The 27,399-nt window shown below is 27.1% G+C and overlaps 1 pseudogene; it reads left to right on the top strand.

Moving 5' to 3' along the window:
• The first annotated feature begins 1,335 nt into the window (after positions 1 to 1,335).
• LOC113368030 overlaps positions 1,336 to 27,399 on the top strand; it is a 38,857-nt pseudogene continuing 12,793 nt past the window's right edge.

The raw sequence follows: 27,399 nt of genomic DNA, 5'->3' as shown, positions 1-27,399 counted from the left end.
AAAAAATAGATAATTTTTTTTTATAATTCACTATAATTATATAAATATAATACTCTCAAATAAAGAATAAATATACATGATGAAGTTAATAAGCTGGATTAGAAGATCTAAATATTATTACAAGTGAATTATTAATGTAACATTTTATTTTAATTGAATTGGGCTCCATATTACGAACCAGAAAGACCGTAATAGAGAAACAGTAGTAAAATTAATTCCAGAAATCTACAAGAAAGAACAGACCATAGCTCCTAATACTTAGCACTTTTAGTAGCAAGACCAACTTCAAGAGAAAAATCATGAAAAATCTTTAATTATTATAATCTTTATAATTAATACTATCAATATTGAAATTTGAATAACGTTACCTACAAATCTACTCCAATTTCATCATCAACAATTATTGTATTTCATACATTACTGGTATAGGTAATTACTAGGAAAATTCTTTATGAATTAAGTAACTATATACATTAAACTATATGAATTAAGTAACTATTTAAAGCATTTTTATAGGCAACTCAAAAATATTATGAAAGGGCCAAAGTATTTATCGAATTGGTTAAAACGCAAAGACGCCGACACTAACACAATGAACAATGAAATGGAATAACATTCAGACAATTACAAAAGCCGCTTAGAGGATCATCGAAACTCACTTGCCAGAAAACTACGCCATAATACTACCAGAGCCAGATTGAAAAAGAAATTTATATTTCATTAAATAACGTCAATTTTCAAAATCTCTAATAATGGTTAGAAGATTTTGTATTTTTAAAGTAATTTTTTCTGCAGTTTTGTTCATTTCAGGACATGTGTAAAAATTACTATATAATTAAAAAACATGTAAATATATATTTGCTGGCGTAAAAAACATTAAAATTTATACTTAGCATAGAATCGAAAATATATAAAAAATTCTTAGAAATCTCATAAAAATATTAGTACCAAATAATAATAATTAATAGTGTAGTAGAAGATATTTATGAACTAAATAATAGTACGTTAACTTGTAAAATTCCGAATCAAAGTAAAAGCTCATTTCCATTAACTCCAACGAGCTTTCCCATCCTTTCCTTCCCTATACGAAACGTCAATTCTGGCCGCTCCAGAGCATCCGGGCGCATGCGTTCAATTTTCCGAACGTCACGTAGTGGCGGATCGATTTTCCGCGGTGTACGCGCCATCTTGAAGGAAAACCAAGGCTATCCGCGGATCCGTAGTCGGGAAAAATCACCGTTCAAAAGCACGATACGGGAAACGCAAAAATACAAACGGTGATCGAACGCTGATCTTTCGATAATTCAGTGAAATTGTTTCGCGATCGGACAGGGCATCGCGAGTGCATTCAAATGGATAAGAAAAATGTTTCATAAATTGTGAATTGTGTGGAATACCAGGATTGCTGTAGTAGTGTTGTAGCGCAACTGGATTCATTTGTAAAGGATTCGATCGAAGGTTTACAATTATAAAGGACTTGCACTTACGGTGAGATCAGAATGAATATATGAACTTAAATTTACCAGCTAATTTAAAATATATTATTAGTACAACATTAAACAATCACATAAAAAAATTCAATGCAACCAAGAAAAAACTTTTCATCGTCCTCATTATACCATTGCGTAATTTTGGAAGCGATTGATTTTTTTCTTAAGCTTTTATAAGAAATTTTCCTCTGCATTAGCTGAGTTTGCGAAAGTGGTTACAGAGTACAATCGATTAAACTCTCCATGTCAAGATGATATATAATTTGATATATCTGCTGTAATATTTTAAACTGTTTTTTGTATAAATGATTATTACATTCATATCAAGACTGACAAAAACATTAGTAAATTTTCATTAACAAATTGCTCTACGATTCAGTATCATATAATTAATCATTTTGTAGGTTCAGGTTATCGATTTGAAATTAATTGATAATATCTTCATAGGTCATGTACTTGATAGTTTTATTGTATGTGTAGTAGATCATTACTAAATTGGTGTTTCAATTAGTGTTTTCATAGTGAAGATGTTTCGATCCGTGGATAATTAATACCGCAATCAGAATTGTGTAGTACTATGATACTGAAGGTATCAAGAGCAATTTGTATGATTTTAGGAATATATATATATATATATATATATATATATATATATATATATATATATATATATATATATACTAGAATTGCTATTATATAGTTCTATTCCAGCATATCCATGAGTTGAAGAGGTCATTATATTGATATTTTGGCAAATAATCACAGAAGTCACATTTTTTTATTTTTTTTTTCTTAACTCTGTTTTATTCAGCAATCAGAAATACATAAGAATTTCTATAAGCTAAATTGACAATATTTGAGAGCGATGTCTAAGAAGAACTCCAATGAGATCTTATTAGTTTAACAATTAAAAAGATAATGATATTCTAATAATCTAAGACTAAATCTAAATGCTATTGACGTTTCAATCTTCTAACGCCAAATGGTTGGATAATGTCGCCTATTGATGGGTTTGAATGTGATTCCAGTTTACGTTTGTATTTTTACTTAAATTCTTTGAACGTTAATTGCACCATTTTCATGTTGAGATCGTTGTGAATGTCACCGAGAATTAAGTATTGTACGTAAAATTTTTGACTGAATTCTCTGCATTATAGCTATATTTGATTTGTAAGCACATCCCCAGAGCTCAATTCCGTAGGTCCAGATTGGTTTAATAATTGATTTATATAGAAGCCACAAATGTGATTACTTTTTCCGTTTGGATTTTTAAACTCAATAAAATGTCACTTTTTATGTTATTCATTAGAAATCAAATTTATCATCATATATCGCTTTAATAAAATAAATTTGAATTAGGATTTTAGATAAAAGCAGTCTTAGCTGTTTCTGAAACTTAAACTTATATTGCTTTACTTTGGCAAATTTCAAAATTCTTATTTGTTACCCTCCGGATTGACGTTATACATTAGTAATGTTAAATTATGTATTATGTTTTAGATTATTTTGTTGTTATTGTATATTGTTCTATTGAGTCATTTATAATGTTTGTTTGTTGAAAAACCGAAACAAAAAATCAAAACCCAAGCCAAAAATAAGTCCAATTATTAAACGAAATGAAATGAACATCCCTCTTTTGGGCGTTAATGCGAAAGAAAACAAAAGTTACGTTATATTGCAATATTTTGGGACTATGAATCAAAGCTATTAAATATTTGCTTTATTTTTCAAACCATTTTTTTTAATTTTAAATCTCACAAAATATTACTATCACTATGGATTATTTACCAATTTCTTTTATAATCTGTTTTTATTGGTATTTTTCCATATCTGATATACAAATATTACTACAAAATATTAATAATGGAAACACATTCTGGTATGCAAATGAAATGCAATTAGATTAAAGTTTACAATGCACATATGTTCATACGATATGTGACGGCTGTTTCTGTGAATTTATTATAAACATAAAACGCATTCGTAGTTGAGGTCAAGGAGGATCAGGTTCAGCACGTAGTATAAAAAATTATATAATGGAATTATTTTATTTGCAAGACGCGTTTTTATTAGATAATTACTTGCAGGTTTAATGAGTAATAGTATTATGAGTAAATATATGAATATATTTTTTGTACGACCAATGATTTGATGGGATCTAATCGATGGTAATATGAAAGAATTGAAATGTTCAACATTAATGAGCATTTACGGCATCAATTAAAACCCAACGTGTAAATAAATTACGTGTTTAAGACATTTTAAAGATAGCCACCAGAAAGTAATTGTAGATCCAACATAGATTATCCCAATATAGAGAAAACCAATATGGAGAATTACTTTCATAGACATTGATTTTAGTATTGACTGTTGCAAGACGCATTATAAAATAAAACATACATAAATCATATGTGCTGATTGTTGAGTTATTGTCATCATTTTGTGTTAGATAATTTTATTATATCAAATCCCGAGGAAATTTTACTACTAATATATATCTTGCATAACAGATGCTAATGCATTTATATAATCATAAAAATTGTTATTGCTCAATCACTCGTATTCTAATTATGCAGTAATTAAATCACAAAGTATATGTTATTAAAACACTTTGAAATCGATTAGTTAATGACGTCTGATTTTGAATTAGATGCAAAAGATATAAATACAACGCGTCATAAAAGAAAAACTAAATAAATGCATTATTGCATTTACCGAGCCATACATCAGTAATAATTTCAAAAATTAAATGAATGTACTATTTTTAAATAACGCATAATGAATTCATAAAATGATAATAAATTCCATTTAAACTGCAGAAGCTTTAATTTAATTGTATTAGCTCTGATATTGCCTACTTTATTGATCTAATTTACATATCAACGTTACGATTAATTTTCCCCAGAGAGATAAAAACCACTTTTATATGTAAATATATCAAACTCAATACAAAATCTATATAATTTTGACATTATTCTGCACAAATTATCGATCTGCGAGAAATTCTCCTCTTAATCTAATTACTGAACCTTTCTTAATAATTAATTCCTAAAAGGGTGCTCGGTCCATCGTTATTTTAATTACATCTTTAATGTAATTTACATTAATAAAATTATCACTTATTTGAATTAAAATATTAAAAATTATTTGAAACCACAAATTTCATCTTTATTTGGATGAAATTATGATCTTTATGTAGATAATCCAGAAATATTCATTTGTTAATAATACGGATATGCTAGTTTATTTGTTCGATTTAAAGGAAAACTAAAATGAATTTCTGTTGTTAAAAATAAGATAATGAAGACGATGCTTGAAAAATAAATTGGAATGAAATATGTATAAAAACAATTCATACTGATTTTACTCAAACACCAGTTTTTATCACGTTTCCCGGAAAACCGTTTTTATAATGGTTACTCTCTTAGTTTATTTAGTCTGCTTATTTATACACAATTTCAGAATTATTTGGATAATATACATTATGCTTTAAAGAATTAATTTGTATATCAATATTCTCCTCAACAAAAATAAAACAAATTGACTACGTTTTGAATGTTATAGTGAAAAGTATAGTTTAAAGTAGGATCGAAAGGAACAAGGCATCGTGATATACTTTTAATTTAGACTAATTATACTGGTATATTTTGAAATAGACATAATGATACTTTCATCTTTAAATTTCAAAATTAGTCAGCCACATTTTGAAATAAAGTAAACACATAGACAAACAATTTATCTAATTATTAAATGCTTCACGAAATTTATTATGATTGACCAAACAAAAAAGGTTTACTATATTTTACAAACCTAAGAACTTTATCAATGGCAAAAAACAAAAAGTATATAATACAATTATAATTTGCTTTTCAAAAATATTTACCCTTGCAATTTATTTTTGAATTAAAATCATATTATATCAACTTGATATTTCATTATTTGCTGCCTCCGGCGTGAACCGAAATTCAAACATAAATATTAACAAAGGACGAAAAAGTTGTAGGAATGGAAGAGATACGAATATGGAAAAAACTTTTTACTTTTCGGAAAAGTACTGTGTTTACTTTAATACGATCTCTGTAGGCAAACATAACCCGCATGAAATATAATAGATTAATCCCAAAGTTCCAGAGAATAGATTATTACAAAAATATTATGCGAATTGAATTAGAAGAGGATTAAGATTGCATAAATATTATGTAAATTAAATTTATACTCTTAATAATTGCGTATACTATTCATCTTATACTTTATGATAAATGATGCTGTTGAGAACAACTAAAAATAATTTATATTCAACAGCACAATTCAATTTGTAAACGAACATACAAGTTTTATTTTTGTAATTTGGTTTATACTTTATCGATATGAAGCAAATTCAACTTCTATGCTCTAGTATTATTTTATATTAAAATCCATTTTTAGTGTCATTTTATATTTACTTTAATAGCAGTAGAATTTTGCAGGATCATTTATAATAATTGCTAATGATTGAAATGTTAGTTGTAATAATATTAACCATTCTATAAATTACTCGATGAAAATTAACACAAGTACATGATAAATTTTATACTGAAACTAAAATACCGAAGAACGTACTATTATAAACGAATAATTCAAATAATATGTCAAATTTATAATTATTTTGATCCCTACCGCATTGTTAAAAAATTGCACAAATTAGTGTGTTTTACCATTTGTGATGTTAAAAAATATATATTTTATCAATGTGCACATACTCATACCATGGATTAATAATGGTTTCATATGCTGTATTAGGATACAAAATTTTGATTACCACAGAATGATGGCTATGATGCTAGCCGAAACGCATGGATGTTAAATAAAAAAACTCTCATACTATTTTAATTGATGTTACGCCCGAATTTTAAACTCAAATTAAACATATATATATCAACATCAATTATATATATATATATATATATATATATATTTGTGTGTATGTGTGACATATGTAAAACTCGATCCATTTGTCGATCCCTTGTCCGGAAATTCAAAATTTCTATATCCCTATTCAGATTAGGAGAAGCTTATAATAGAGCAAGATTTCAGAGATGATGGATTTCAAGATTTTCGTATTGTTCCTCAATATTAATACATAATCTTACACAAATCGCTTATACAGGAAATTAGTTCGAACTGCTCAAGTCTTTATTACTATTTGGGGGATTATAATATTCTAGTTATAACTATTATTTATAATAACTTTTAATGATCATTTAATTATAAAATTTATAAAAATAATTGAATGATTGCATTAACAGGATTTGCTATATCATATTGACCTCCTAAAATTATATTGCTATAAAAGTAAAAATAATATTGAACTAAGAATGCATTATAAGAGAAGACAGCATTAGTACATACAAATATTCATTTCTTTATTGATCATGATTTGAAAAACTAAATCTGAAATACAACAGAAAATGTTCAGAAAGGTCGAAGGGGTATCATAATACATTATAGAAATCTAGTACAAATATCTAACTCATTTGCTGTTAATCAGAATTTACTAAGAGTGAAAAAAATTACTATAAATAAAAGCGTAGATAACGTAAAAACTATAGGAACAATACCATAATGAGATTAATATACACCAGAAGTATGCAGGATTATTTATTAGACATATATGTCTGAATGAAACCAAGTCGTTCTTAATATATCCAAATCAATCTAATTTGTTCTGATAAAATCTGAATCAATCCAAGTTAAAAATGAAATAATTTGTTGTATAAAACAAATTATTAATGAATAAACAAAAAGATAACGCAAGTGAAAGAACATAAATAATATTAGACTAAAATCAGAAGTGTGGTTATAATACCCACATAATTATAGTTTATTATTTTTACCCCAAAAAGGGAGCAAGGAACAGTTTAATGACCGTTGAATATCAAAACCCTCAGTAATGCCATATATTATTATAGACCTCTCGTATTTCCATCACGTAAACGACCTATTTTTTAACAACCTACTCTTCGCAACCCACTTGTTAATAACGCAAGCAATTTACGAGGCGCTCTTCTACGTTAAGAAAATTTGTGATGTACGCAATGCTCTGGAGGATATTCTTTCCTCGATGGAGTAGAATTAAAAATAATTTATATATATATATATATATATATATATAGGTATATATATATAGAAATAAAAATTACATGAATATACCCATATAGCATCAGTAGCATTTGATGGAGACGATGGAGAAATTTTCAAAAATTCACAATGAAAATCTAGAAAAAAATAGACTGATATTCTTGTAAAATATAATTAATTTAAATATATTAAGTAATCAATGAATGATTTTATATAAAATCATACATTAATTTTTCCAAAATTATAAATTAATGTTTAATAATCGTAATACGTTATAATTAGATTCTCAAGAATAAATTCTCAAAAACGATAATTTTTCATTTATTTTCTAATTATAAATCAGTATATTATATTGAGGGTATTTTTTCACTAATGGGTATATTTTTTTATCACTGCCTTCTAAATCTTATTGACAATGGCCGAATAACTTTTGCATCAAATGAAATAACTTGATTTCACAAAGAGTAGAGTGAATCAAAGAAAAAAATGTTTATGAGTAAAAGAAACACGATATCCATTGAAAGATGAAACTTATTTCTGTTTCAGTGGATATTGACAAATAAATGTCAAGGGTACAAAGAAATTTTCCAGGAATACTATTCCGAGAATAATTGGAATATTTTGCGAATTTATTTAAAATTAAAATAACCCACGTGCAATCACTTTTATATAATAAACTAATTAGCTAATTAGATGATTTTGAAACGTGAAGGTATGAAATATCATATGTTCATATATTTTTTCCTATAAAATATTTACACTTTTTTATCATTCTTGTTATGTTTTAATGGAGTTCTACTTTTTTTTTTGTTCTTTCAACCACTCTCTTTTGTATGAATTTACGTCAGGAAAAAAATAATATCAATTATGATTACAAATTGGACAATTATATAAATTTAATTAGCAAACTTCAAAATTACACAATTTTACGAACGCAGAATAATTATATATACGCGCGGTCTCGTGTGGACGGGGTGTCACCAGTTCAAGCCCCCGCTCTAGTAACCTGATATCGTGCAGCAGCAATGTTTATTTTCAATGAAAAATATAAATGACAAAATGAAAGTAACCGATTTCGGACACTGTGGTGTAAATGGGCAATAGCAAATTTTTCACACTATTCTATCCAGAATCGAGTTGGAGTTTAACCCAGCTCTCGGACCTGCCCTAGACCAATACTACTCACTATAATTTAATATATATATATATATATATATATATCTTTGTGTGCATATTAAATGTCTAAATACCATATTCCACATCTCTCTAAGCAATTATGGAAATACTGGCAATATCACACCATACAGCTTTAATTCTCATTAATTTGTTATGAGAGTCCTGCGGCGACGAACTGAAGTTTACGACACTTTTTATGTCTCATATGAAATAATATATAATTCTTTTGTTGTTTTGGTAGACGAATACACTCAGACTACATTTCTCCCTGTAATCGCTCTAAATTGATCAATAACTTAATGATAAAAGCTACTTCAATACCTTTGAAATTGCTTTTGTGTTTGTACTTCAATTTTTTTTCTAAAAATAGTTTGACGCAAATAGATTGTCCGTTTTATAGCTTCTATTATTCTGCTACCAACGCAATTGCAGTAAGTTTTCATAAGCTGAATATATTTTATAATGTTTTGCACGTGTATAATGAAATGAAAATAATGAAAAATGCAGGAAATATTTTTGCGTGGTATATGCATAGATTTGATTAATTGATTCATATAGCATTATTAGGATATTTAATTAAAATTTGAATTTATGATTTATGTCAAGATTATAAAATCACAAAATTGCTGTACATATTGCATTAAAATGGAGCTTGGGAAAACGACTTTTGAAAAATTATAATCTCTATTATATATATATATATATATATATATATATATATATATATATATATATATATATATTCATAAAAGAATTCTGCCTTTTCCACGAGTTTTCTCATGCGTTAAGATAAATTGCCAAGCGTTTTACAATATCTTCTGCACGTGCCAACTACACAGTTTTGTATGTAAGTTTAAGATGTAGAATTCATTTAATTTAAAATGTTCTAATGAGCATTTAATTTTTTAATGTTAAGTTAAAAAAATAGAGATTAAAAAATGTCATAGAATTTCAACCAGATTTTAAAAAAGTATACTTGTGATTATTAATTAATATACATTTGATTTATCTGTCTGAATAGTTTTCAAATGCTTCCAAATAATAAATTTAACATAACTAATAATATATATGTAATTGCTCCTAATATTAGGTTGTCAAATATCTCTCTTCCGCTTTTTTGCTCTTGGTTTATAATACAAAAAGGCGGAAGGGAGATATTTGACAACCTTATACATCAAAGTAGATGATAAACAATATCTTGGTATTTGTTCTAAGTTACTATTCATAAAACGTTCATATAATTTTACTCGGAATGAAAAGAAATTTAAAAAATCACAATAAAACCCAGTAATAGCGTACACAATTAAAATTTTGAAAAGTTTGTTTGAAATAGATTATTTAGTATTATTTGCTCACTCGAATAAAATGCAGCAAAATATTTTTCATGTAATTTTATACTACTATACTGACTGAATTACAAATTTAGGTTATATAAATTGAAACACAATATATGAGGTATAATGAAAAATATAAATTGGCTTCATTATTTTATGTTTTATGAAAAATATTTTGTTCATAAAAAAATCCGGGTAAAAAATATAAATTTGACTAATTACAATATATCCAACATATCATAATTGCAGGGAATTTTGAAATGATTTGGTAGAATACACACCCATTATTCTACAATATAAAATATTTTTCATTTGTTCTATTTTGTATAGACTTAGAAATTTACGCTAAAACTAAAAAAGTATATATTGCAAACGTCTTGCAAATAACCTCTTAATAATTCAGAACTGTCGATTTACTTACGAGAAGCTTTTGAGATCATTCATTAATACAAAGTAATTTGTACACATATTTTTAGGAACCAATTAATGTATTGATTTTGTAATTGGACTATTAGTACTACGAAATAATAAATAATTAAATTCAGAACTATGAAATTCAGAGCTCTGAAAATATAAAAATGAATCGCAAAATGTGTTGGTAAGCGCATAACTCAACAACGCCTGGGCCAATTTCCCCAATTCTTTTTTTTTAAATGTTCGTTAAAGTCCAAGGATGGTTCTTACGGCGAGAATATATCGAATAATTGTCGCGAAAACCCTAAAAACAGCCCTTTCCTTTTTCTCATACAAATGTTTTCTAACTAAAATGTAGACTCAATTTGAGCTTTATTGCTATTATATAAAGTTAATATTAAATTACAAGCACTCACTGTGTACTCCGGATATTCGAATTTTGATAAATCTTTCTGAAGTTTGTTAAGAAAATTTCCTAGGATGTATTTGATTATAAAGTACTGGGATGTATGTGCAATATTGTAAAAATAAATGGAAAAAAATGCAAAAAACGACATGTCATTGTTTGTATTGAAAATAAATGAAACTATAATCTGCCAAAAATTTAAATTTACTCATAAACCTAGACAATATTATAATATGTATAATAAATTCATGATTATGAATAAGAAAAATGAAATGTATACATTATTATTGCCAAAAAGCAGCTGAGATATGCCAGAAATTAAAATAATATGAAATATAGTATATATGTATGGCAGATTGAATGATACACATATGAACAGGATATGAGAAAGCAATTATTATTTTTAGGTAAACGGTGAATATTTGTATATTATATTAAAAAATTGTAGACATGGGTACAGGACAACGTCTGTCGGGTCATCTATATTATATAAAAGTTTGACAGATAATCTCTGGTTATGAGATTTTTTTAACTGCAAGAGTAAATTGTAAATCGCTTATAATAACAGTTGCTCATAAAATCATCGTTTGATAATACAAGGACGGGCAGAATATTATACATAATAATACATGATAGCATTCAAATAATAGGTTGTCAAATATCTCCCTTCCGCCTTTTTGTATTATAAACCAAGAGCAAAAAAGCGGAAGGGAGATATTTGGCAACCTAATATTTAAAAGTACCTACACTGTATAAAAGTTTTTATACTCTAGTTATAAGAACTTATTTCCAAATTGTAAGAGTTAATTGTAAATCGCTTATTACAACTGAAGCTTATAATAATATCATCGTTTGATAGTTCAAAGTCAGTATATTCATGAATATACAGAATGTTTTATTACGGTTTTGTATATTGTAAATTAAATATCAACGTGATTGATAATATGTGCATGTTAACGAAACAAAGCCAGACGTACTTATGGTTAAACCACAATATTCAACATAATATTCAAAACCTTAGGCCAGTATTTATATAGTCCAAGAAACTAACAATGATACAAAACACTACTAATCTTCTTCTATATTACCCATATAAACCAATAAACTTAATCAACGATGTCTAACTCAATTATCTTATTCCCGTAGACCATGGCACCGCCGACACTGAAGTCTTCGCTGTGGAAACGCGAGGCGCCGGCGGACGACGATACGGGTGAGACGGAGTCACCATTCAGTTCCTCCACATCATACCCCGATGCGGGTGACGCCCTTCCCAGCACCATTCCACCACCGCGCATATTCAACAAACACTTCAGCCGACACCCAACCGAGACACCGGCCACACTGATCGGTAACGTAACGAAATGGAACCAGGACCGATTTCTCTTTTTGACGTCTTTTATTTCTTCTATTTTCTATCTATTCAAAACGTTAATAGTCAGAAGTCTGAAGGTGGAAGTCAATTTTTTAGACATGCTGGCCATTTAGGTGATACTTTTTAGGGTTGAACTAATTGTAAGTATTTTCTTGCAGTGATGACCAGTAATCAAAGTATTCTCTTAAGAAAACAAAAAATTCTATGAATTGGCACCACCTTGTGAAGTTATAGTTTTAAATACTTAAATTACAAGAACGAATCAGATTATTGGCACAAATTATATGATCTTTGAATTTTAGGCTAACAGTGCTCATTAATTCAAATGCTAGTCGGATTTCAATCTTTTTTTAGTTAGGTCGTTCTAATAATAATTATTAGTCGGCAGTTAGTAGGAAATTATTAGTAACAATTGCAATCAAAATTTGTTTTTTTTTGTCACCATTTTGTTAGGTCAAAAATTTAAATAATTTATCTATTAGAACACATATCACATAGATCGTCATTAAATGCAAGATTAGGTTTTGCTAATAAAATTAATGTTTATTCGCTAACAATGTGTTTTTAATTCCAATATAAGTCTAATTATTGTAAAATAATAAAAATTTATATAAAAGTTTGTAAATTCCAAATAAAAGCGCTTGACAGGGACCTGAAAATTAAATTCAATTTAGCATAAGAATAATTTTATTAAGAGACGCAACTAGTGTGAAATTTTCAAAAAATCGATTTTTCAATTTTTCTATATTTCTATTTTGAGTTACATCCATTTAAAGAGTATATATACGATCATTTAATTTTTAAACGCGTTTTTCTCGAAACAAGATTTTCCGAATTTGCTGCAGCGATTACTCAAAAACAAATGATCCGATCACTATCAATTTTTTTTACATGTTCTATATATAGTTCTCCGTAAAATGAACTATCGATTTTTTGATCGGATCAAAAATCGAATTTTGGCAGTCCAAAAACGACCAAAATTTTGGGTAGAATTCGACTTTTTTTAAAAACACCGTCATTTTGTCAATTTTTGATTTTTTTTCTTTATCGTAGTTCATTTTACAGACAATATTATCTAGTTTAACGAGATTTTTTTTTATTTCATCCACGTAGAAGGCCGGAATCACTGCAGTAGTGAAGGGCCTTTTTTTGACGCGCCGTTGGAGATCGACGATAACTTAAAAAATAATTAATTTTTTTCTTCAAAATTATGTATTCTTAAAACATATATAAATATATTCCTAAAATTTTGAAATGATTGATGAAGTAGTTTTTATAATATAAATTCCCAAAAATCACCTTTTTTTAGGCGGTTACACTAGTTGTGCCCCTTAAATTTCATAATTTAATGATTCTGTGCTTAGATATGTTATCTCAACTGGATAACCAGATTTAGATCATTAATAGCTTTCAGTAATTTAAATCGGAAACTGCTATTAATATGAAATATTATTTTAGAATAGTTTAACGTATTCAAAAATGACCAGCATGTTTTAAAAATATACTCCCTACTAGATTTCTGACCAATTTCTGAGAATTTTATCAGAAGAATTTCCACTCTTTGCAAAATGTTTAATCATTACTTTGAAATCATTACACATTACTTGAAACCGTTCTACGTTTGTTGTTTGTGTTTTAAATGTCGAAAGAATATATTCAAGAATATAAAGAGCTGTGCAATGGTGAAATTTTTATTTGAAAGAAATTGTTATTCTTTTTTCTAAGCCCTTGACGATTTTACTATTTTTCATATTCTAAAAAAGAACCTTATAGGAATGAAACTTAAAACGTTTAGTTTATCTACAAACAAAAATTATTTTATATTTGTGTATTTGTAATTCAAAATTTTTAAATAAATTAACTATACAATTATAATCAGATATTTTCAAGAGTAAACGATCACCATGGTGCAGATATCAAATTTTTCGACGTTTTTTTATGTTGAATGTTGTACAACAACGATGTATATAAACATTTACAAAGTATACCAAAACTAATTTAAAGTTGAAACCTAAATTTTATGTTAACACAAAGAAAAAAATATAAACTACACTCCGTACAAAAGTAATTTTATATTCTATGAAAGGAGATAATTCAGCACGTTGAATTATGCTAATGTGATAATGTAGGGTTTTGCTCGAAAAACGTATAACGTATTGCTTCGCTGTTTTGCTAGATTGTTATGAATTATCTGCCTTTTGTTCGTAATCTCCTTTAATCTTTCTAACTTTTGCATAAATCTCACACATAAACACTTTACATGCACACAAATCATAATTCATACATTGCATTCATCAAGTTGCAGCAACTCATTATTTATACAAACCATGTACTTGGAAGAAGTGGATAAGTGTATCGTTTTAAATATTTACATCTGAAGCATGGAAAGATCAACTTTTATTTGGAATGAAAAAATGATCAGAGAAAATAGACATTTTTCTCTCGAATGTATGCAAAGTGATGCAATGGAAACAATTTAGTACAAAATTGTGCTTCCTATATACACTAAATAATGTAAATTTAGTTTTTGAATTTTCACGTACGCTTGGAGTTATTCTTCATACATATATGCTTAATAATTACATCATAAATTTTAGAATATTTAAATTATTAATCTGAATTTTCTAATTAATATTATTAATTAATTACGGCATCCATGCATCTCTAGATATTTCTTTCACAAGGCGTGGCAATGCTTCAGTATAAGCTTGCGCTGAAGACTGCACTACAATTGAATGAAAACCATTATTTACCTAAATGCATGTATTATTAAATATGTAATTTTGATTCAAAATTATTTATAAATTATTGATTTTATATAATAGATACATTCGACGATTCGAGTAGTATAGCACCTACAAAATCAACAGCAGAAGATGTCGGCGATCAGGCGATACAAATCACAAAACAGTTAGCAGAAGATATGGGAATTTCGACATGGGTTTTAGTAACAATAATTATAGGTAAATTTTATAATAATAATAATAATATATATATATATATATATAAATGAAATTGTATAATCACGTTGACTATCAATCGGACAACATGTTGTTTGTATAGCCCCAAGTGGTAAGCGTTGGTAACCCTTAGAATGCTTTTTTTACATTCAGAGACCATTTTTAAATGGTATTATAATCTGTAATTAAGACATATACACCACAAATCTCTATTTCAAATTAGTCATTTCAGTAGTCCAACCATTTTTTATCTAGCTTGATAGCTGATAAATTATATCGCCTTTTTGTCAACGTTTTTCATTAAACTTTGATCCAAACTATTTTAGTCCATTTTCAAAAAAAAAAGTCATATATTGGCGACAGAAAGCTTGCCATCGAGCAAACTAGATGCTTCAAATTATTGATCGTTTCTTGCATTATCGGATTCTCAGAAATATTCCATTGTACAAATATTTCCCTGTGTGTAAACGATTGACTAATTCAAAAATAAATGTTTGAATTTTGCTTTGTAATTTAATTTGTAATAATATTTCAAACCTTCAATTTTTATAAAACACTAAATATAGCTCTGTTTTTATTATTATTTGATCATGAATAAATAATAGCTCTCAAATTTTTGCATTTGCGAGATGTTGCAGAAGCAGCCTTTGTGTCTTTAATTTCTGTTTATAATACACTTTTCAAACTTCTGCTGTCATTGTCTATATATACCATTATCTTAGCTTCTGAACTCCATTATCTTGTTTTTCTTTGTTAGATGTCATTGATTTGCATACTTTTTCATCGCATTTTTAAAATATCTTTTCTTTATATTCAATGTGAACCATTTCGCTTCGGAAAATCTTTATATAATCGAGAACTCTTTCATTAATTCTTCTTTTTCTGTTAAGAAATTTTCAGTTTTTTTTATTAACAGCTCCTCTTTTTTCAAAGCCGTTTTTAAATTTTCTCCCATAATTTTGTTTCAATATTGTTAGATTAAATAATACTTATTACAATTTATATGGTTGCTTTTAAATATTTTCAATTTATAAACATTTTCCTTTATGTCCTACAAACAATCATCAAGCGCTCCATCGTTTTATTGTTATAACGTTATAAAGTATGACCAAAGCTGCTTTACGATCTAATAAAAAGCATTCATATTTCGATTGAAAATATAGAGATTAAGGAAAATCACGACCATAACAATATTTTTTTATTTCACATAAAAATAAAATTATTTCATAGATCATTACTCAAAAATTACTTATTTTTTCAGGAGTATGTCTCGTAATATTAGGGATATGTTTCTGCTGCATTCGAAGATTTTCCGCAAACGACGAGGAAAAGATGGAAAAGGAAAAGGGATGAAAGGAGTCGACCTCAAATCTGTACAGCTGTTAGGGTCAGCGTATAAAGAAAAGGTCAGTTTGCTTGATAAATTGTGAAAAATTGCATTAGAAAAGACACGTAGCGAATTAGAAAAGTATGCGCACCATCACGTAGAAATATATAATCAGTTATGTAGAAGTTTGACATTTTGCTCATTCTTGTGATGTTAAAGCTGTTAGCGTTGTTTTGACATTAAGACATATAGATTCTATAATATTTTTTTTTGAATTTTAATCCCTTATAGATGAATTTTTGATATTAAAAGGTTTTGATACAATATTTTATGTCATCATCAGTGTATGTCAGATTTTGGAGTTTTAAATTAATTTATATGCACATAGCACATAAGTAGCACTAACACTTATCACACTGACCTATCATTAACAAACCAAAATTTATATAAATTGATAACTTTGATTTTTGTATATAAAATACAGATTTAACACTAATATCCAATATCCACTGATGATGACAAAATATTATGTAGAAATGTTTAAAATATTAAACATTATTCTATAATGTCTATAATGGCGTTTTATTTGATATAATGCCTTAAAAATATTTATTCATTTATTTATTGAAAGCATATGTTATAAAATTGTTATGAAAAAGTTTCACTCAATAACACTTTTTTTCAACTATAAACAATAAATATTCAAAAGAGAAGTTTATTTATGACAAATATAAACAGAGATTGTATTGTTATAGTGAACGCTATTGATTAAAACGTTATAAAAAATTAATAATTTTATATTTAGCAAATCACAATTATCCTCAATCAAATTGAAGTATTTTCAAAATATGCACTAAAGGTCATAGTATTTTGGTTTTTTATCCCAATTGGTTAATTCAAATGCAGATTGAAATAGTTATTTATTTTCAGATTTTATAACTATGATTCAAACTTAATTATAAACTTAATTATAAACACCAATTAATTGTCACAGCTTATTAATTTGGAAAATTTTCCATCAGTTTTATCTTAAAAGCATGGTAGTGTTTTTGTTATAAAAATATATATACTACTATACTATATATTTAGTATTTCCTAAAGTAGTTTATAATGAAATTATCGAACCTTCTAAGTTACGTTATATTTATAATTGTACGTTAAAGCAGTGTGTTATTAATAAGATAAGGTATTAATAAGAACATAAAAAATTTAACAACAAGGTAACAATATTTTTTAGTAATGCAACTTATTATTACTTTAATAACTTTTTTTAATCGAGAAAGTTTTCTGAATTATATTTGTCACTAAAAATATTTGTGTTTAAAAATATTAACCGCTAACCGCTTGGATACCGCAAGTATATTTTTAAATTATTTAATTTTTATAATGTATTATATTGATAATTATGATTAAATATGAATAAAAATTTATGTAATTTTATATAAGATTACAATTGCATTATTTCCGTAATTTTATATAAGATAACAAATAATATTTTTTCAAAAGCTAATTTGGAATAACGAAAAATATTTTCTGATAAAAATTATTAAGTATTTTATAATCGCGTGTAAATATTTCATTTACAATTTATTTATAATGACTTTATCTTATTGCTCGTGTCTTGAGAATGTGAAGGCAACCTTTTGGGACAATTTTGTAGTGTTATTTGTGTGACCCGTTTGCGCACGTTACAGGTTCAGCCGGACACTGAAGAACTCACGGAAAACATCGAGGAACCCGATGAAGACAAACCGTCCGAAATCAAATTAGGAAAACTCAACTTCAAGGTAAAGAACTCATAATAGAATAATAATCTTCATATTAAATTATTGATTTTATTTGCTTTTGGTTGTATACGGTCATGAAAACAGTCTATATTTATTGATCAATTCATAATAAATTGATGATACTTTTATGAAACTGATATTGAAAATAATATTATTGTTAGGAATATATAGAAAATAGAAATAGTATTGTAGGAATTATTTAGAAAAAATATTATTGATGACAAATAAATAAACTCGTTGGTATTGGTATTTTGCCTTAAAGCAAGTCACATGAACTTCCCGATATGTGTATATAATCAACTTAATCAATGAAAAATAAATTGATTTATGACTGGTTAAAAGTATTCCGAGTGGATTACACATAATTGAAAACGAATGAACACGCTAACTCGGAGTATTTTCAAAAAGCAGCAAAAGTATTTTTCAATAATTTTCATTTGAACCAGTTTCCGTAGAAATTTAATGGTTTAGTATGTTCATTAAGACCAAGTACTCTATCATTATACCAAGTAAATCGTCTAATTTTAATTTTAACGAACATCAAAAAAACTACTAATTTTCTCAAACTCTGGTGAATTTTGAAAATTAAACTACTTGTCGTAAGACCGTAATATTTCAGTAAGTTCTATAAGACCATGATATAAGTTCCATAAAAATCGATTTAAATATTTTTTTCAACAGTTAATTACAAGAAAACGGCCCGGTAGATTTTTATCTAAAACTAATCCGTATCATTCCCAACTAATATCTTTCGAACAGTTTTTGATATTTTAAAATCGATGCGGTAGTATGAGCAAATTTAGTCTCATTCGATTCAGAATGGCTTGAAATGGGAAGAAAACATAAAACTAGCAAAATTTTTAATGAAAACATAAACTTCTCCTTCTGGAAGAATCGTTAAAATAATTTAATATTTTAGTCTTTACGTACCTACTACCAAAAACATCTATAGCTCAAGGTATTTTCAATTATATTTTGGAGTGAATGTAGATTTGATGTTTATATATGCATTAAGAGTTTTAAACAGAGATTTTTTTTTTAATTTCTTTGCAAATACAGTTTCGACTATAGTTCTAAACTTCATTCAGCGGAAAACTTGTTTATTTTAATATTAAAAATAAACAGCATGTGTGCAATGAGTAGACTAAGTAAAAATTTAAATAGTACATGATTGAAATGGGAAAGTTAATCTTTGACAATATTGTAAATTTATACAATTATAAAAATTCCAATAATTTAATTACAGAGTGTAGTGTTATGGAATATTGTTGTTTGCGTGTGTAATATTAGGAAAAGCGAATTTTCCACCTGAGTTATCGCTGAAACGTATAGATTTTAAAATAAATTTAAATTTTTTTTTATCGATATTGTGCTTGACTATCAGACTCTAATAATGCACATGTCAATATCAAATTCAAATCACTAACATATCGATGTATTTCCTAGAGGCTGTAACTCAAAATTCCTTAAAAATCGTTAAAACGAGGACTAGAAAAGTAATCAATTCAATACTGCCAATTAAAATCAAATGGCAAATTATTAACAAATACATATATGATTATGTGTAGATAAACAAGTATAAATGATGGTAATCAGTCAATTTTATATCTTTATATCTTTTTGCGTTTTATTTGTGTTTCTGTTTGTTAATTGTTGATTGAGCTGAACAAATTACTCACTTGTGAAGTGTAAATTCAAGTGCCTGTATTATTTGTACAATGATGACAGTAGAAGTATTTTTCAAATATATGCATCAAACACAATTTTAATTTACTGTATATATATATATATATATATATATATATATATATATATATATATACATTTTCCAATATTTATTTGGAGTATATACCGATTCGCACAATGACGTCAAACAACCATGACCATCGGGTACCACAGTCACGTTACGTTTCACATACAAACTGAGATAAAGAACTAATCTTGAACTTTTATTAGTTATAAAAATAGTCCATAAACTTCCACAACACAATTCACCACAAAGCATGAATTAGCTAATTAGAACGACGACGTAAATAAATACGTGTTTTTGGATTAGTTCCAGAGGATATTAACGCGTTTCTACGAATTGTATTATCGAAAAAAGTGTATTTTTAGTATAAAGAGAAACTATTAATGTCTATTGAATCTAAATTAGCCTCATCGGATAATACAAAGTCAATATCAAACTTTATAATCAAAATAAACCCAACAATAAATAAATAATAAATGGTGATGATAAATATCGAATACAGTTTTGGTTATTAAAATAATGGTGATTTAGTTAGTTTCGAAACATCCAACAACTAGTTTATAAGAATACATATTCGTGTGTATAAATAAGATCTGAAGTTCAATATTAATTAAAGAATTTTTTAGTAATCTCAATCTTCCCAATAATTTGTACATTTTCCTAATCAATTCCAAGAACTACTTGGAACTACTTGGAACTATTTAGAACTATCAGTACTGCAGAATTATAAAAATATTTCTATAACGCAATAGAGATTGCTAATTCATTTCACCTTTAACATAAAGGATATCTAATATACAAGTTACAATAATGCACAAATTATAATCAAAACTATTTAAGGGTTTAAAAAGCTTGAAAATCGGTTTGGAATGAATTTTGTAACCTACTCCAATTTCTCTATATATGCTTTTCTTTAAATTTTTCAAATTTATTACAAGTTTATTTAGAAATATATGTTGTAAACTGCTTATTACAAATTTATCACTTTTTTACACAAAGCAAGAGTATATTTAATTTGAATTAATTTTACTTAATGAAGTAATGATGATAAACACCTTAGTTTCGGAACATACAACTAATGTATAAGTATACATATGGCTATGTATAAATAAGACCAGACGTACAAAATTAATTTTGCATATAAAAGTATTCTTTATTAATCTTAATGTCACACATTTTGTGTGCCCAATTGTGTGCCCACATGCCCAATTGCTACTTGAAACTATATCGAACAATCCTAATGCTAAAATTGGCCACTGAACAATTATTAATACATTTGACGTTGCTAATTTAGTTCACTTTTAATATCTTGAATGTTATTAATTATTTATGCTCAAGTCTGCATACACATAGCACTTAAATTTTCTTAAATTATCGTACAGTTAAAGTTTAGTACACGTTAAGAATCAAATATCAACACACAAGCCCAAAATCGATAAACGAAATGCGCACTGGCTATTCTATAAATAGTGTTAGAATAATTTACATATTCGGCTGCTTATCCATTCAACCCCGATGAAATGCTGGAATAAACCCCGAACTATGATCTCTGTGGGGGTCAAAATAATCAACTTGGTCCAATAATATAATAATCACATAAAATAAGGTAACGATAGCATTTTTATATCATGGAACTATGGGTGTAATTCTGCTTGTTTTTCTTTCTATAGATTGGGATGGTGCGGATTACTATTGTATTACAAGCAATAATTTCTGTATCATTAAATATCAACTTAATTACTCATAAAACAGTTGATGAAACACATCAACAAGAATCATTAATATATTTCTTATTAATAATTTATTTAACGACGATCGCCTACATATTTTTAATAAATGAGAAGTTATATTAGTCTAAATAAAACCTGAACAATGCGACAGCATTCATTGTTAAGTAAAAAATAATGAGGTCTGAAAATGCTTGGAAACGCGCAAACTTGTGAAAAATCGTCGCTAAAGGTAACGTTGGGGTCCAGTATACCCCAGGATTTTGATAAGATTTAAAAAAAGGACTACATTATGTATTTTTTTAATAATTTTTCCATACATTTTAAGTTTAAGTTTTTCACTCTTTTGTAGTTAATTAAACCATCAAAATATTTTGAATAAAAAACCTAAAACCACTTCAGTAATTTTTATACGTTTTGAGTCTCAGTTTGACTCTTTTTCGGTGGATAGAACAGAAAAATTCCAAATTATTATAAATAACACAAAAACTGTTAAAATTAATACAAGACCTGATCAATTGTCTTATTTATAAAATAGAAATAATTAATTAATTTAAAAATTAAACAAAAATTAAGTATAACCATCATGTTGAGTTATGTAAAACTGATAAATTATAAAAATATTTTTTTATATGATTCTATTTCATATATATGGTAATTATAAAAGCCTTTTTTATATGATTCTATTTCATATACATGGTAATTATAAAAGCCTTATATCCTGTGTCTGTTTTTTTTAATAATTTGTGCGTTTTATCACTGAATATGAGTCAAATTGGGAACCGAAACATATGGAAGTGCAATAAATATCAACATTTTTTGAAATATGATTTAATTTTTTATTACCTACATAGATGCCTTTAATTAAAGATATTTGTTTTTTATTTATACACGACTAGAAACCTCAAAAAAAGTTCCAAAATATAGAGTGTACTGTTCTGTTATTTACATAATTAATTTTCGTTTCACTCATAATACAAAAATCTACTAAAATAAAATATATCGAGATTAAGAATAATGTATAATAATTCAGCTGTTCGAACCAGGAAAAATACCCAAGTTATATTTATCACAAAGTTATTGAATAATATATAAAACCCGTGTAATATACAAATGTCTGAGATTTAAAATTATATTATTATCATCATTACGTTAACACAATTTATAAGATCCTTCTACATTTCATTAATTTTATATAAGGTTGATTACCAAAAGCTGCATTAATTTGAATGATAAATATATTTTCAACCATTTTTATTTTTATTTGTAATTTTCTGTTACATTTTTTATTCCGCTTCATAAATCTCATGAAAAATTAATTTGATAAGGTCCTCAGTAACGTAATTTATTTGCAGGGGTTACTTGAATAAACACGTTCTTGTTTTGATAGCGCTTAGGTTGAGGAAAATTAATTAAATGATAATGCTGTCATAAATGATAATTTTTTGGAATAAATTGGCGAAATGATCAATTATAAATAAAATTATTTGCTACTGAAATTATTAACTCGAATCAATTTTTGGTTCGTTAAGATATGAGGTGAACGTTTCGTTTTGTAGCCCAAGATGTTAAAAAAAATTATGTAAAATTTTATAAAGAATTAGCAAGAATTCTTGCAAAGAATAAAGCAAGTCGATAATTTCATATATTACAAAAATTTGTAATGGGTAAATAAAATACAAAGATGTTTACGTGTGTCATTTACCATCAACAGCTTCAATAAAAACACGTATTTACAAACATTTAATGAAGGTTATAGGCAACAAGGTCTGAAAACATTTTAATTAACTGAATCGAATAAATCAATTTAATTAATGAGATCATTATTTCTTAATTGAACAGTTGGAGTACGACTTCAACTCAAACTCCTTGGCTGTGACCGTAATACAAGCCGAAGAGTTGCCCGCGCTGGATATGGGTGGCACATCCGACCCCTATGTCAAGGTCTATTTGCTGCCAGACAAGAAGAAGAAATTCGAAACCAAGGTCCATCGGAAGACCTTGAGTCCTGTCTTCAATGAGACTTTCACATTTAAGGTCAGTATCAATTGCAACTCTTGCACTTTTCCCGGCGGAAAAACAAGTGATATGTTTTGCGAAGGTGTTGTTTACTGGATTGTTTCTAGAACAGGAAAAAGCACTGAGAGAAGTTTATTTAACGGATACGTGATTGAATTTACTTAGTACTCATGGTAGAAAAGCAAGACAAAGTGTTCTTTTGAATGACTATTTTTTAGTTTCTATTTATTTAAAGTTTCAATTCACGTTCGAATTCCCTTGAATAATGGTAATTGACCTTTATTATCTATTTATTATTCATCACATTAATTTGATATAATGAGAATACATCAGATTTCATATGAAATGGTATATATTTTACTGGCACAAAATATTATAATAAGAATAGAATAATAACTAGAATTAATGTATAAATTAATTAGTAAATATAATGTAATACTTCATTCTGCAGTTTATGAGAAAATTTTAAAAGTTCAAAGAGTTTCAATATCAATAAAAAACGAATTACAATTGCAATTGCAATATTACCGATTTTACCAATTTTTTTCCTGAAATTTTGTTTATAATAGTCAAATTGATCGTTTTTATTTAGAAAGTTTGTGTTTCATAATATATGAAGCTTATTATCTGCTTATAACTTTTTTATAAAGTGCGAATATATTTTACTTGAATTAAAAAGATTATTTATAGACATTCTGAAATATAGAGAAAATAATACAAGATAATTAGAAATAATTAAAAAAATATATTTTATGCAACATTTTATTCCGTCGTTGATGACTATTTTATGAAAAATACTATATATAAAGATACTATTGAAAAAATATTTGTATTTAAATTTGTAAAAAATGTGAAGAGTTAAACAGTTTTCAAATCGATATTGAAGAAATTATAATTGCAATTGTAATAAGATGTTAACAAATTTTGATATGTATCTTATTTTCTTTACATTAATCAATTTTATCAAGTTTACTTAGAAATACATATTTAGTTCAGAATTTTAAACACTCATTCATTTTTCTCTTTTGATAAAAGCATTGATAAAGCTTTATTAATTATATTGAAAACTATCTCAAGCTTTATTGAGGGCTTCAGTATGCTCCCGATTTTAACTTCTAATATGAGCAAGAAAGTTAAAAACCAAGTTCACATTTTCCAATTATAATGAGGAAAAATTTAGCAACAAATACAATAATTTGGACAACTATTGACTTGACAAATTATCGACATGACAATATATAAATGCCATAAAATTGCTAATAATTTGGAAAATAATTGAAAATGAACTTCATTTTGAATCCGACCATAGTAGCGTCGTAGATGAGTTTTCTCAAATAAAATTCCAAGTAAAAAACTAAAACGACTTCAATAATCTTTCAGACGTTTTGAGTCCCAGTTTGACTCTTTTTTGGTGGATAGAACCCAAAATCTAGTTTTTGTGTGTTTTATAATAATTTGGAATTATTGAGTTCTATCCACTGAAGAAGAGTCCAACTGAGACTTAAAACATATAAAGATTATAGAAGTGGGCATTGCTGCAACACATATACGTCAACACTATTAGAGACAAATCTAATATATAGAGACTACAAAAGATTAAATAAGCGCAAGATTCCCTCTTGAGAAATACTAGGTTAGGAGAGGCAATAGCAAACATGTTTCCAATCGCTGTTAAAAAAACTATATCACATAAAAATAAAATGTTCTTTTTTATTTTTACGTTTCAAGGTTTCTGAACATTTTGACATACATTAGAAAAAATTGATGTATGTGTGTGTGTGCGGATACAAATTTTCGTCGACCATTTTGGGAACTCGGATCAACCGATTTGAATGATTCAAAGAACATTCAAAATTTTCGAATGTTTTCAAGATATTCTAAACTTTTATTTTAATTTAATTTCTGGTACCAGAAATTTGGCAGTTAATTTTTTAGTATGCATTTAAAGTCTATCTTCAATATATATTATTTATTCCCCAGGGCGTTCCTTACGCGGACGCAATGAACAAAACTCTAGTCTTTGCGATATTTGACTTCGATCGGTTCAGCAAACACGACCAAATCGGGAAGTTAAGGTTCCTCTGTCAAGTGGATTTGGCGCAAACCATCGAGGAATGGCGCGAATTGCAGAGCGTCGAAGGCGAAGGTGGACAGGTATGACCGATGACCAAAATATTACCTCCAAAAGCAGGTAACATAGGGAAATTTAAAGGAAATATTATGGAAGATTTATACTTATATAAAACAGTCATCCGGGAAATAATGATTGAATAGAATTATATGTTTTTATGATCGGGGTTTTAATTTTCCTTTGATTATCGTAATTTAGGAACCAGTTCTCGGATGAAATAACTGTGTTATGTTACAGATTTCTTTTGTTGAATAATTGCTTGATTTGGTAGTCACGAACTTCAAAAAGGTATGTTTTGCTGTTAGATCAATTGTTTTACACTATATCTACTTCAAACATCAAACCTCTAACATTCACAAAAGTCAGAATATAACATTAGTTGACATCAAGCATGTGTTACCTGAAATGACAACAAACAGTTGCAGTTGTGATAACATTGTTATTTAATATTTGAGACATTTGGAGGTTAGATTGGAAAAATATATGTAGCACGATGAAGAGTAAAGACATAGCTTTTTGGCATTTGGTTTGTGACTACCAACATCTGCGATTTTTCAAGAAAAGAGACCGTTAACAGAAAATAACTATTTTGTTCTGAAATTTGGCCTGAATTTATTTTTTTTGTGTATATACGAATTCCTGATTATATTCCGTTCATTTGAAAGAGCAATATGATAATTGATAAAGAATCTTGATAATATTTTTCGAGATGAATTTGACCATATAATCAATTTACCGTAATCTTTCCATATCACAAATTTCATTTACAATTACTATCATAAAAACACATAAGTTCTAATTCCGTTTACCTAATCACTCAATTTTACAAAAATAGAGATTTTATAGGTACAATCAATTATGGTACGTATAATATATTTCTGATATGATTTTTAAATAATTTTTTTCTCAAAACAAACACATAATTCTATTTGCAAAAATGCCCCAAATGATATTCATGAAATTATATCAAGCACAGATATTGGCACCCAGTTCAGACCTTTTTCTCGTACCGAAAAACACAAAATATATAAAGGATTTATAGAGAAAAATAATAAATATTAATTGTGTTGAAAATAATAATAATTAATTTTAGAAAAAATAAGTACATACCATACATAATATCATTTTACAAAATATCGATGCAGAATTTGGAAAAAATTAACCACGGTCGGTGAGACTAATTAATAAGATTTATTTAGCCATTTCAAGATAGAAACTAAAGAAATTGAGTTTTATTATTTATATACACCCGAAAACGCTATTCATATATGTTTGATATATTTAATTCTTTAGTGAAAGATATTTAAGTATCAAAATAATATCATATACCATTTTCTACGGTTATATATAATAATACGTACCAAGCAGCCAAGTACTAAATATGCC

This window comes from Ctenocephalides felis, unplaced genomic scaffold, assembly GCF_003426905.1.
Source record: "Ctenocephalides felis isolate EL2017-DRISC unplaced genomic scaffold, ASM342690v1 CF-g0.4_SCAFFOLD_01170, whole genome shotgun sequence".
In the NCBI taxonomy this organism is placed as follows: Eukaryota; Metazoa; Arthropoda; class Insecta; order Siphonaptera; family Pulicidae; genus Ctenocephalides; species Ctenocephalides felis.
This window is presented reverse-complemented; position numbering and strand designations above follow the sequence as displayed.